Source organism: Bufo gargarizans, chromosome 6 (assembly GCF_014858855.1).
Source record: "Bufo gargarizans isolate SCDJY-AF-19 chromosome 6, ASM1485885v1, whole genome shotgun sequence".
In the NCBI taxonomy this organism is placed as follows: Eukaryota; Metazoa; Chordata; class Amphibia; order Anura; family Bufonidae; genus Bufo; species Bufo gargarizans.
In genome coordinates this window covers 317,713,818-317,727,206 of record NC_058085.1, presented here as the reverse complement: position 1 = coordinate 317,727,206, position 13,389 = coordinate 317,713,818, and the positions used below count along the sequence as shown (strand labels likewise).

At 45.4% G+C, this 13,389-nt stretch overlaps 1 protein-coding gene across 1 annotated transcript in view; it reads left to right on the top strand.

Annotated features, from left to right (window-relative positions):
* The window catches only part of LOC122942279 (beta-1,3-galactosyl-O-glycosyl-glycoprotein beta-1,6-N-acetylglucosaminyltransferase 7-like), an 81,825-nt gene that overhangs the window by 37,342 nt on the left and 31,094 nt on the right, over positions 1–13,389 (top strand). The window lies entirely within an intron of this gene.

The window sequence follows — 13,389 nt, the reverse complement described above, 5'->3', positions numbered from 1 at the left end:
GATGGTAAGTATACCGCTCCCTGCTCCTACTATGGCAACCAGGACTTTAATAGCGTCCTGGGTGCCATAGTAACACTGAAAGCATTTTGAAGACGGATCCGTCTTCAAATGCCTTCAGTACACTTGCGTTTTTCCGGATCCGGCGTGTAATTCCGGCAAGTGGAGTACACGCCGGATCCGGACAACGAAAGGGTGAAAGAGGCCTTAAGCTGGCAGCTCAGGGGGCATATCCTTTCTGCTGCAGATCTCTCCCCCTCACAGCTCAGGAGGCAGTCGAAGGATGGAACTGAGCATGTCCATCCACCTCAGCGACATGGACAAAGAAATAAGAAAAAGAACAAACTGCAGGTGGCGCCATACAGATACATGTTTACGCGTTTTAATACTGACTTTTTTTTTAAACCTTTGAGGAAAAAAGGCTTTTTTTTTTTTTATAACCATATTCTGACCCCTAAAATTTTTTGGTAGCTATGTGTACGGGGCTGTGTGTGGGCTCATTTTTTGCGGGACGATCTGTTCTTTTCAGTGATACCGTTTTGATGTGTGTGCGCGACTTTTTGATCACTTTTTATTAAACAATTATTGGGTAGTTGAAGTGACAATAAATGGCAAATTGGCAGTTTTTATTATTTTTCCCCGTTACGTCATTTGCCGTATGCCATTAATATTGTTATATTTTAATAGTATGGGCATTTTCGCACGCAGCAATGCCCATGATGTTTTTTTATTTTATTGGTTAAGTACTTTTATTTTAATTTTAAGGAAACGTGGGTGATTTCAACGTTTATGTCACCGGGAGCAGGCAGTTTCAGAGAACAGCCAGATGAAGGCCCCCGCCGGCTGTTCTCGGAACTGCCTGCTCCCGCTGACCGCATTTGATTTCAGACCGGCTCGCGCACAGGCACAGGTAAGGACTTACCTGCGCCTCGCCGGACTTGTGAGAAAAGATGCCAGCCCGCATGTGTTCGCGTGCGAACAATGTGAACTGGCCATCACTGTTCATTTGCACTATATCAATATAAGGCTGCCACCTAGTGGCCTGTATTGATATATACATCTAATTGAGTCTAAAGTCTGCTTGAGGCTTCGGTCAATTAGCTTAAAGGGGTTCTTCACTTTCATTTAACTGATGATCTATCCTCTGGATAGATCATCAGCTTCTGATCGGCGGGGGTCCGACACCCGGGACCCCCGCCGATCAGCTGTTTGAGAAGGCAGCGGCGCTCCAGCAGCGCCGCGGCCTTCTCACTGTTTACCGCCGGGCCGCCCGCCCACTGACGTCACGACTTGTATCAACTAGAGTGGGCGCGGCTAAGCTCCATTCAAGTGAACAGAGCTTAGCCGCACCCACTCTAGTTGATACAAGTCGTGACGTCAGTGGGCGGGCGGCCCGGCGGTAAACAGTGAGAAGGCCGCGGCGCTGCTGGAGCGCCGCTGCCTTCTCAAACAGCTGATCGGCGGGGGTCCCGGGTGTCGGACCCCCGCCGATCAGAAGCTGATGATCTATCCAGAGGATAGATCATCAGTTAAATGAAAGTGAAGAACCCCTTTAAGGTAACAGGACCCCCAATCTCAGCCAGGCAACGCCGTTACCGGACGCGCGCGACTTCCGGTTCCGGTCTGCGCAAATGTCGTGGTCACATTTGACCATGGCATCTGAAAGGTAAGATGTATGCGATCAGCCTTATGGTCTCTGCATGTTTAGGGATTGGACCCATGATGTACAGCTACGTCATGGGTTCTTAAAGGGTTAAAGAGGCTCTACACACTCCCCCTTCCCTTGATTGACAGGGCTAGACATCAGTATGCTGACAGCAGAGCTGTAGCCTAGCATCTACATATCATATACTCCATGTACCATAGTTTCACAACACCTCAGAAAGCCAATATACATATTACCTCTTTATTCACAAGTTTAACCCCTTCAGGACCCAGCCATTTTTTGCAAATCTGACATGTGCCACTTTATGTGGTGATAATTTTAAAACGCTTTTACTTATCCATGCCATTCTGAGACCGTTTTCCTCGTCACATATAGTACTTCATGACCGTGGTAAATTTGAGTCAAAATATTTCATTTTTATTTATAAAAAAAATATATGAACTTTACCAAAAATTTGGAAAAAATTAGCAATTTTCTAAATTTCAATTTCTCTGCTTTTAAAACAGATGGTGATACTTCCTAAAATAGTTATTACTTTACATTTCCCATATGTCTACTTCATGTCTGGATCATTTTGTAAATGACATTTTCTTTTTTTGGGACATTAGAAGGCTTAGGGCTCTTTCACACTTGCGTTCTTTTCTTCCGGCATAGAGTTCCGTCGTCGGGGCTCTATGCCGGAAGAATCCTTATCAGTTTTATCCTAATGCATTCTGAATGGAGTGAAATCCATTCAGGATGCATCAGGATGTCTTCAGTTCCGGACCGGAACGTTTTTTGGCCGGAGAAAATACTGCAGCATGCTGCACTTTTTGCTCCGGCCAAAAATCCTGAAGACTTGCCGCAAGGCCGGATCCGGAATTATTGCCCATTGAAAGGCATTGATCCGGATCCGGCCTTAAGCTAAACGTCGTTTCGGCGCATTGCCGGATCCGACGTTTAGCTTTTTCTCAATGGTTACCATGGCTGCCGGGATGCTAAAGTCCTGGCAGCCATGGTAAAGTGTAGTGGGGAGCAGCATACTTACCGTCCGTGCGGCTCCAGGGGCGCTCCAGAGTGACGTCAGGGCGCCCCAAGCGCATGGATCCCGTGATCGCATGGCACGTCATCCATGCGCATGGGGCGCTCTGACATCATTCAGGAGCGCCCCGGGAGCCGCACGGACGGTAACTATGCTGCTCCCCCGCTCCCCACTACTACTATGGCAACCAGGACTTTAATAGCGTCCTGGCTGCCATAGTAACACAAAGCATTTTGAAGACGGATCAGTCTTCAAATGCTTTCAGTTCACTTGCGTTTTTCCGGATCCGGCGTGTAATTCCGGCAAGTGGAGTACACGCCGGATCCGGACAACGCAAGTGTAAAAGAGGCCTTAGAAGTTTAGAAGCAAATCTTGAAATTTTACAGAAAATTTTCAAAACCCACTTTTTAAAAGGACCAGTTCAGGTCTGAAGTCACTGTGGGGCTTACATAATGGAAACCACCCATAAATGGCCCCATTTTAGAAACTACACCCCTCAAGGTATTCAAAACTGATTTAACAAACTTTCTTAACCCTTTAGGTGTTCCACAAGAATTAAAGAAAAACGTAGATGAAATTTCAGAATTCGTTTTAGCTCAGTTTCGTCAGACGGACACCAAAATGCTGCAAGCAGCGTTTTGGTGTCCGCCTTCAGAGCGGAATGGAGACTAAACAGAGGAAAACTGATGCATTCCGAGAGGATCCTGCTCTATTCAGAATGCATTAGGACAAAACGGATCCATTCTGGACCACTTGTGAGAGCCCTGAACGGATCTCACAAACGGAAAGCCAAAAACGCCAGTGTGAAAGTAGCCTTAGGCTTCCCAACACTTTTCCGAAGTGGCGAGAAAAATTGGCAAGGCTTAGCGGAAGGGCTGTGGCTTCACACCGCTCGTTGTAGTCACCATGACTTTCTCCAGAAACTGGCAGAAGTTATAGCTGGTGTAGACTGCAGCTCCTGGTGCAGGGCAGAGATGCGCCTAATTTGTTAAGAAGCATCTCACGACAGTGCAGGGAGATCAAGAATGGTGTATGGACGCTCCAGTCTTGATATATTTCCCCCAATGGGTGTCAGACATGTCCTATGTCAGACCAAGTGTGAGAGAGGGGCTGGACAATCCCTTTCATTATAAAAAAGTTAACCTGTCCCTTCCAGTGCATTACAGAAATTTCTAGAGCCAGGCTTGGATTATAGGGTGGCTACTGTCCAAGGGCCTTCACTTTAATGCAGGGGTGCACAACCTGCGGCCCGGGGGCCACATGCGGCCCTTGATACCATTCTGTGTGGCCCCCAACCATCTGGTAACAGACATGTATGCCTATGTCTTGTGGCTGCCCACAAGTATTTTTTTGGTATTTCTCCCACGCGGAGCATGTTTCACGGAGCACACACAGGGGTGTGAAAGAATACCGTTGGATGAGCTATTGTATCTAAGCCCATCATGTGTCGCTCTCTAATAACTGGTCACTATATGAAGAGCAGTACAAGTAAATGACAGTTTAATGACCTATCACAAGGACATCACATTTTTATTGTACTTTTCTAAAGGGACATCCAACTCCTATTATCCACTGAGGTTTGTGAGCTGGGACAAGCAATGGCTGCAGTGCTCAGTACTACACTAGGCCTTCTTTGTCACCGCTCACATTTTCAGAAACTCTCTGGTTTTTCAGGCCTCCTGGTTACTATGACGGATTTGCTTCCAGAAGAGATGAAGATATTTGGGCCCACCTCACAAACATGCTCCGATTTTAAAAGTTGGAATACCCCTTTAAAAACAGGTCTGGGAACTACTAAACCATGAAATGAATTTGTATCTGCAGATGCACTCTATGCACGTGCCTCAATAACTGCACATGGAACACAGTGGCGTTGCAAAACTATTGACGCGCTTACACACACAATGTATGACTGAGGGCAGAAGACTGCCCCTTTAATATTTGGGCAAGGTCAAATCTCAGATAAAGCATTAATCCCATAAAAAGAAAAATACAATAAAAGTTCACAACACTTTATATAAATGTCTATTCTCAGTACAGTCGTGGTGAGGTCCAGTTCATTCACTTAGAAGTAATATGCCGTGTGGGTGACCCAGTTGGACGACTGATCCTTGGTGCGCTTGGCAGAGCTGTGGGAGGTGAAGATGGATTTGTATGCCTCAGACTTCCTGTCCACGCTTGGCAATGGCCTCTTAGCAGCAGATGATGATGATACAGCATTTTCTGATGACTTGGGTTCTGCAATGACACAGACACCATAAAGAGCGGAGGATATATACATTATGTTTCCTTTACCAGTCCTAAATTATACCCTGTATTATACCCAAGAGCTGTACTCACTCTTCTGCTAGTGGAGTCACTGTGTACATACAGTGGATATAAAAAGTCTACACACCCCTGTTAAAATGTCAGGTTTCTGTGATGTAAAAAAAATGAGACAAAGATAAAAAAAAAAAATCTGAACTTTTTCCACCTTTAACCACTTCAGCCCCGCTAGCTGAAACCCCCTTCATGACCAGAGCACTTTTTACACTTCGGCACTACACTACTTCACCGTTTATCGCTCGGTCATGCAACTTACCACCCAAATGAATTTTATCTCCTTTTCTTCTCACTAATAGAGCTTTCATTTGGTGGTATTTCATTGCTGCTGACATTTTTACTTTTTTTGTTATTAATCGAAATGTAACGATTTGTTTGCAAAAAAATGACATTTTTCACTTTCAGCGGTAAAATTTTGCAAAAAAAAACGACATCCATATATAAATTTTTCGCTAAATTTATAGTTCTACATGTCTTTGATAAAAAAAAATGTTTGGGCAAAAAAAAAAAAATGGTTTGGGTAAAAGTTATAGCGTTTACAAACTATGGTACAAAAATGTGAATTTCCGCTTTTTGAAGCAGCTCTGACTTTCTGAGCACCTGTCATGTTTCCTGAGGTTCTACAATGCCCAAACAGTAGAAAAACCCCACAAATGACCCCATTTCGGAAAGTAGACACCCTAAGGTATTCACTGATGGGCATAGTGAGTTCATAGAACTTTTTATTTTTTGTCACAAGTTAGCGGAAAATGATGATGATTTTTTATTTTTATTTTTTTCTTACAAAGTCTCATATTCCACTAACTTGCGACAAAAAATAAAAAATTCTAGGAACTCGCCATGCCCCTCACGGAATACCTTGGGGTGTCTTCTTTCCAAAATGGGGTCACTTGTGGCGTAGTTATACTGCCCTGGCAATTTAGGGGCCCAAATGTGTGAGAAGAACTTTGCAATCAAAATGTGTAAAAAATGGCCTGCGAAATCCTAAGGGTGCTTTTTGGAATGTGTGCCCCTTTGCCCACCTTGGCTGCAAAAAAGTGTCACACATCTGGTATCGCCGTACTCAGGAGAAGTTGGGGAATGTGTTTTGGGGTGTCATTTTACATATACCCATGCTGGGTGAGAGAAATATCTTGGCAAAAGACAACTTTTCCCATTTTTTTATACAAAGTTGGCATTTGACCAAGATATTTATCTCACCCAGCATGGGTATATGTAAAATGACACCCCAAAACACATTCCCCAACTTCTCCTGAGTACGGCGATACCAGATGTGTGACACTTTTTTGCAGCCTAGATGCGCAAAGGTGCCCAAATTCCTTTTAGGAGGGCATTTTTAGACATTTGGATCCCAGACTTCTTCTCACGCTTTCAGGCCCCTAACATGCCAGGGCAGTATAAATACCCCACATGTGACCCCACTTTGGAAAGAAGACACCCCAAGGTATTCCGTGAGGGGCATGGCGAGTTCCTAGAATTTTTTTTTTTTTTGGCACAAGTTAGCGGAAATTGTTTTTTTTTTGTATTTTCTCACAAAGTCTCCCTTTCCGCTAACTTGGGACAAAAATTTCAATCTTTCATGGACTCAATATGCCCCTCACGGAATACCTTGGGGTGTCTTCTTTCCGAAATGGGGTCACATGTGGGGTATTTACACTGCCCAGGCATTTTAGGGCCCTAAAGCGTGAGAAGAAGTCTGGAATATAAATGTCTAAAAAATGTTTACGCATTTGGATTCCGTGAGGGGTATGGTGAGTTCATGTGACATTTTATTTTTGACACAAGTTAGTGGAATATGAGACTTAGTAAGAAAAAACAAAAACAAACAAAAAATTTCCGCTAACTTGGGCCAAAAAAAATTTCTGAATGGAGCCTTACAGGGGGTGATCAATGACAGGGGGTGATCAATGACAGGGGGGTGATCAGGGAGTCTATATGGGGTGATAACCCCCCTGTCATTGATCACCCCCCTGTAATTCTCCATTCAGACGTCCGTATGATTTTTTACGGATCCACTGATACATGGATCGGATCCGCAAAACACATGCGGACCTCTGAATGGAGCCTTACAAAGGGGGGGGGGGGGGTGATCAATGACAGAGGGGTGATCACCCATATAGACTCCCTGATCACCCCCCTGTAAGGCTCCATTCAGACGTCCGTATGATTTTTACGGATCCACTGATACATGGATCGGATCCGCATAACACATGCGGACCTCTGAATGGAGCCTTACAGGGGGGTGATCAATGACAAGGGGGTGATCAATGACAGGGAAGTGATCAGGAAGTCTATGACAAGGGGGTGATCACGCATATAGACTTCCTGATCACTTCCCTGTCATTGATCACCCCCTTGTCATTGATCACCCCCCTGTAAGGCTCTATTCAGACGTCCGCATGTGTTTTGCGGATCCGATCCATGCATCAGTGGATCCGTAAAAATCATACGGACGTCTGAATGGAGCCTTACAGGGGGGTGATCAATGACAGGGAAGTGATCAGGAAGTCTATATGCGTGATCACCCCCTTGTCATTGATCACCCCCCTGTAAGGCTCCATTCAGACGTCCGCATGTGTTTTGCGGATCCGATCCATGTATCAGTGGATCTGTAAAAATCATACGGACATCTGAATGGAGCCTTACAGGGGGGTGATCAATGACAGGGGGTGATCAATGACAGGGAAGTGATCAGGAAGTCTATGTGCGTGATCACCCCCTTGTCATTGATCACCCCCCTGTAAGGCTCCATTCAGACGTCCGCATGTGTTTTGCGGATCCGATCTATGTATCAGTGGATCCGTAAAAATCATACGGACGTCTGAACGGAGCCTGACAGGGGGGTGATCAATGACAGGGGGGTGATCAGGGAGTCTATATGGGGTGATCAGTGGTGCATAAGGGGTTAAAAAGTGACAGGGGGGGGGGGGTGTAGTGTAGTGTAGTGTTTTCTGGTACTTTGCACAGCTACCTGTGTCCTCTGGTGGTCGATCCAAACAAAAGGGACCACCAGAGGACCAGGTAGCAGGTATATTAGACGCTGTTATCAAAACAGCGTCTAATATACCTGTGAGGGGTTAAAAAAATCAGATCTCCAGCCTGCCGGCGAGCAATCGCTGCTGGCAGGCTGGAGATCCACTCGCTTACCTTCCGTTCCTGTGAGCGCGCGCGCCTGTGTGCGCGCGTTCACAGGAAATCTCGTGTCTCGCGAGATGACGCGTATATGCGTCCAGGAGGAGTAAAGCAACCACCTCCCGGACGCATATCTGCGTACAGCGGTCGGGAGGTGGTTAATGTGACCTATAAACTGTACAACTCAATAGAAAAACAAACTTAAATCTTTTAGGTGGAGGGAAGAAAACAAAAAAAATAATGTGATTGCATAAGTGTGCACACTCTTATAACTGGGGATGTAGCTGTGTTCAGAATTAAGCAATCACAATAGTCAGCATACACCTGCCATCGTTTAAAGTGCCTCTGAATAACCCCAAATAAAGTTCAGCTGTTCTAGTTGGTCTTTCCTGAAATTTTCTTAGTCGCATCCCACAGCAAAAGCCATGGTCCACAGAGAGCTTCCAAAGCATCAGAGGGATCTCATTGTTAAAAGGTATCAGTCAGGAGAAGGGTACAAAAGAACTTCCAAGGCATTAGATATACCATGGCACACAGTTAAGACAGTCATCATCAAGTGGAGAAAATATGGCACAACAGTGACATTACCAAGAACTGGACATCCCTCCAAAATTGATGAAAAGACGAGAAGAAAACTGGTCTGGGAGGCTACCAAGAGGCCTACAGCAACATTAACGGAGCTGCCGGAATATCTGGCAAGTACTGGCTATGTGGTACATGTGACTAAAATCTCCCGTATTCTTCGTATGTCTGGCCTATGGGGTACAGTGGTAAGACTAAAGCCTTTTCTTACGAAGAAAAACATCCAAGCCAGGCTACATTTTGCAAAAACACATCTGAAGTCTCCCAAAAGCATGTGGGAAAAGGTGTTATGGTCTGATGAAACCAAGGATGAACTTTTTGGCCACAATTCCAAAAGATATGTTTGGCGCAAAAACAACATTGCACATCACCAATAGAACACCATGCCCACAGTGAAGCATGGTGGTGGCAGCATCATGCTTTGGGGCTGTTTTTCTTCAGCTGGAACTGGGGCCTTAGATAAGCTAAAGGGAATTATGAATAGTTCCAAATACCAGTCAATATTGGCACAAAACCTTCAGGCTTCTGCTAGAAAGCTGAACATGAAGAGGAACTTCATCTTTCAGCATGACAACGACCCAAAGCATACATCCAAATCAACAAAGGAATGGCTTCACCAGAAGAAGAATAAAGTTTTGGAATGGCCCAGCCAGAGCCCAAACCTGAATCCGATTGGAAATCTGTGGGGTGATCTGAAGAGGGCTGTGCACAGGAGACGCCCTCACAATCTGACAGATTTAGAGTGTTTTTGCAAAGAAGAGTGGGCAAATCTTGCCAAGTCAAAATGTGCCATGCTGATAGACTCATACCCAAAAAAAAGAGTGCTGTAATAAAATAAAAAGGTGCTTCAAAAAAGTATTAGTTTAAGGGTGTGCACACGTATGCAACCATATTATTTTATTTTTTAGTTTTTCTTCCCTCTACCTAAAAGATTTCAGTTTGTTTTACAATTGAGTTTATTGGTCACATTAAAAGGTGAAAAAAAAGTTCTGAAATGATTTATCTTGGTCTAATTTTTTTACATCATAGAAACCTAACATTTTAACAGGGGTGTGTAGACTTTATATATCGACTGTATATTACAATACTTATCGTACACTGATCCTAAATTACAGGCTGTAATATACTCCAGAGCAGCACTCACTATTCTGCAGGTGGAGTCACCATGTACATACTATTACATATCTTGTACTGATCCTGATTTATACTCCAGAGCTGCGCCCACAATTCAGCTACTTGTTCGTGGAAACAGCCAGCAAGTTTATCTATCGTCAGGCACACGCTATCATTTTAGATGACCCCCTATAATGCAGGGGGCAGTTTCCTACATCAGATGCCTGTACAGTGCCCGGTAGAATTATGAAGTCTCCCAGAATGCCAAGGAAAAAAGATCTGTGAATGCACCGAACAAGCAGGGGATGCTGGGAGCTGTGATTTCTAAAAAGTGCAGAAACATGTAATGCTTATATATACACACAAACTAAAATCCGTCTAATCGGCCATCTTTAGATTTAGATCAATCAAATCAGGTCAATGATGAACGTTTTCTTCTCAGGCTTACCACTGGATTCAGTGCTGGACACAAAACTGATTTTATCCCTTGCATTGGTTTTGGTCCCATTTGTGATTCCGGAGGGTCCTGCAGCTACTAAAAACAAAAACAAAAACTATTAGGAACACGTTAGCCCTTAATCCAGAGTACTGGCTAATACTGGAGTACCAGGAATATATCTGATAGGGCTGCACAAACCCGTGTCGCCAACATTTGAGTGCTCTTCAATGATGGCGCACTATTGTTAATATCTTCCATGAACGTTGGTGCTTTGTGGCTCTTAGGAGGAAAATACATCCAGTCCCTGCAGTCTTACCTTCCTGTGTAGGGCCATTTGCTGCGATGCTTTCAGCTGGTTTTGTCTTCTTGGATTTCTAGAGGCACAGAGGATTTCAGCATTATAATATCATACATATATATTATACTTCTGTTATCAGAATAGTTTCCCTTATGAGTAGGAGAGATCGATAGAGCTGGCCCGAGGGTCCGTCTGCAGACACAGCAGGCCGCATTTAGTCACAGTTCAGTAACAATGGGGATGTCCCTCCACATTTACTAACACGATAACCCTTGTCAAGTTTAATTATTGTGCAAAGTTTAATTGTTCACACTTTTCAAGATCTCTGCTTGCTGGCAGCGCTTGGATGCATACTTTGATTAGTAACAGAAAGAAACTCTAGTTAGCTACAAAGCATCACACCTTAAAGGGGTTCTGCCACGATTAATGTAAAAATGAAAAATCGGACATCATACATGATAATCTCTTTCCAGCAAAGCTAGATCCAGCCCTGTACCTCACATGGATCCAGAGGTCTCCCCAATCATTGTTCCAATCTCTCTGCTAGATTTATATTAGGGCTCTTTCACACCTGCGTTATTGTCTTCCGGCATAGAGTTCCGTCGTCGGGGCTCTATGCCGGAAGAATCCTGATCAGTTTTATCCTAATGCATTCTGAATGGAGTGAAATCCGTTCAGGATGCATCAGGATGTCTTCGGAACGGAACGTTTTTTGGCCGGAGAAAATACCGCAGCATGCTGCGCTTTTTGCTCCGGCCCAAAAAACTGAAGACTTGCCGCAAGGCCGGATCCGGAATGAATGCACATTGAAAGGCATTGATCCGGATCCGGCCTTAAGCTAAACGTCGTTTCGGCGCATTTCCGGATCCGACGTTTAGCTTTTTTAGAGTGGTTACCATGGCTGCCGGGACGCTAAAGTCCTGGCAGCCATGGTAAAGTGTAGTGGGGAGCAGCATACTTACCATCCGTGCGGCTCCCGGGGCGCTCCAGAGTGACGTCAGGGCGCCCCAGGCGCATGGATGACGTGATCGCATGGCACGTCATCCATGTGCATGGGGCGCTCTGACGTCACTCTGGAGCTCCCCGGGAGCCGCACGGATGGTAAGTATACCGCTCCCTGCTCCTACTATGGCAACCAGGACTTTAATAGCGTCCTGGGTGCCATAGTAACACTGAAAGCATTTTGAAGACGGATCCGTCTTCAAATGCCTTCAGTACACTTGCGTTTTTCCGGATCCGGCGTGTAATTCCGGCAAGTGGAGTACACGCCGGATCCGGACAACGAAAGGGTGAAAGAGGCCTTAAGCTGGCAGCTCAGGGGGCATATCCTTTCTGCTGCAGATCTCTCCCCCTCACAGCTCAGGAGGCAGTCGAAGGATGGAACTGAGCATGTCCATCCACCTCAGCGACATGGACAAAGAAATAAGAAAAAGAACAAACTGCAGGTGGCGCCATACAGATACATGTTTACGCGTTTTAATACTGACTTTTTTTTTAAACCTTTGAGGAAAAAAGGCTTTTTTTTTTTTTATAACCATATTCTGACCCCTAGAATTTTTTGGTAGCTATGTGTACGGGGCTGTGTGTGGGCTCATTTTTTGCGGGACGATCTGTTCTTTTCAGTGATACCGTTTTGATGTGTGTGCGCGACTTTTTGATCACTTTTTATTAAACAATTATTGGGTAGTTGAAGTGACAATAAATGGCAAATTGGCAGTTTTTATTATTTTTCCCCGTTACGTCATTTGCCGTATGCCATTAATATTGTTATATTTTAATAGTATGGGCATTTTCGCACGCAGCAATGCCCATGATGTTTTTTTATTTTATTGGTTAAGTACTTTTATTTTAATTTTAAGGAAACGTGGGTGATTTCAACGTTTATGTCACCGGGAGCAGGCAGTTTCAGAGAACAGCCAGATGAAGGCCCCCGCCGGCTGTTCTCGGAACTGCCTGCTCCCGCTGACCGCATTTGATTTCAGACCGGCTCGCGCACAGGCACAGGTAAGGACTTACCTGCGCCTCGCCGGACTTGTGAGAAAAGATGCCAGCCCGCATGTGTTCGCGTGCGAACAATGTGAACTGGCCATCACTGTTCATTTGCACTATATCAATATAAGGCTGCCACCTAGTGGCCTGTATTGATATATACATCTAATTGAGTCTAAAGTCTGCTTGAGGCTTCGGTCAATTAGCTTAAAGGGGTTCTTCACTTTCATTTAACTGATGATCTATCCTCTGGATAGATCATCAGCTTCTGATCGGCGGGGGTCCGACACCCGGGACCCCCGCCGATCAGCTGTTTGAGAAGGCAGCGGCGCTCCAGCAGCGCCGCGGCCTTCTCACTGTTTACCGCCGGGCCGCCCGCCCACTGACGTCACGACTTGTATCAACTAGAGTGGGCGCGGCTAAGCTCCATTCAAGTGAACAGAGCTTAGCCGCACCCACTCTAGTTGATACAAGTCGTGACGTCAGTGGGCGGGCGGCCCGGCGGTAAACAGTGAGAAGGCCGCGGCGCTGCTGGAGCGCCGCTGCCTTCTCAAACAGCTGATCGGCGGGGGTCCCGGGTGTCGGACCCCCGCCGATCAGAAGCTGATGATCTATCCAGAGGATAGATCATCAGTTAAATGAAAGTGAAGAACCCCTTTAAGGTAACAGGACCCCCAATCTCAGCCAGGCAACGCCGTTACCGGACGCGCGCGACTTCCGGTTCCGGTCTGCGCAAATGTCGTGGTCACATTTGACCATGGCATCTGAAAGGTAAGATGTATGCGATCAGCCTTATGGTCTCTGCATGTTTAGGGATTGGACCCATGATG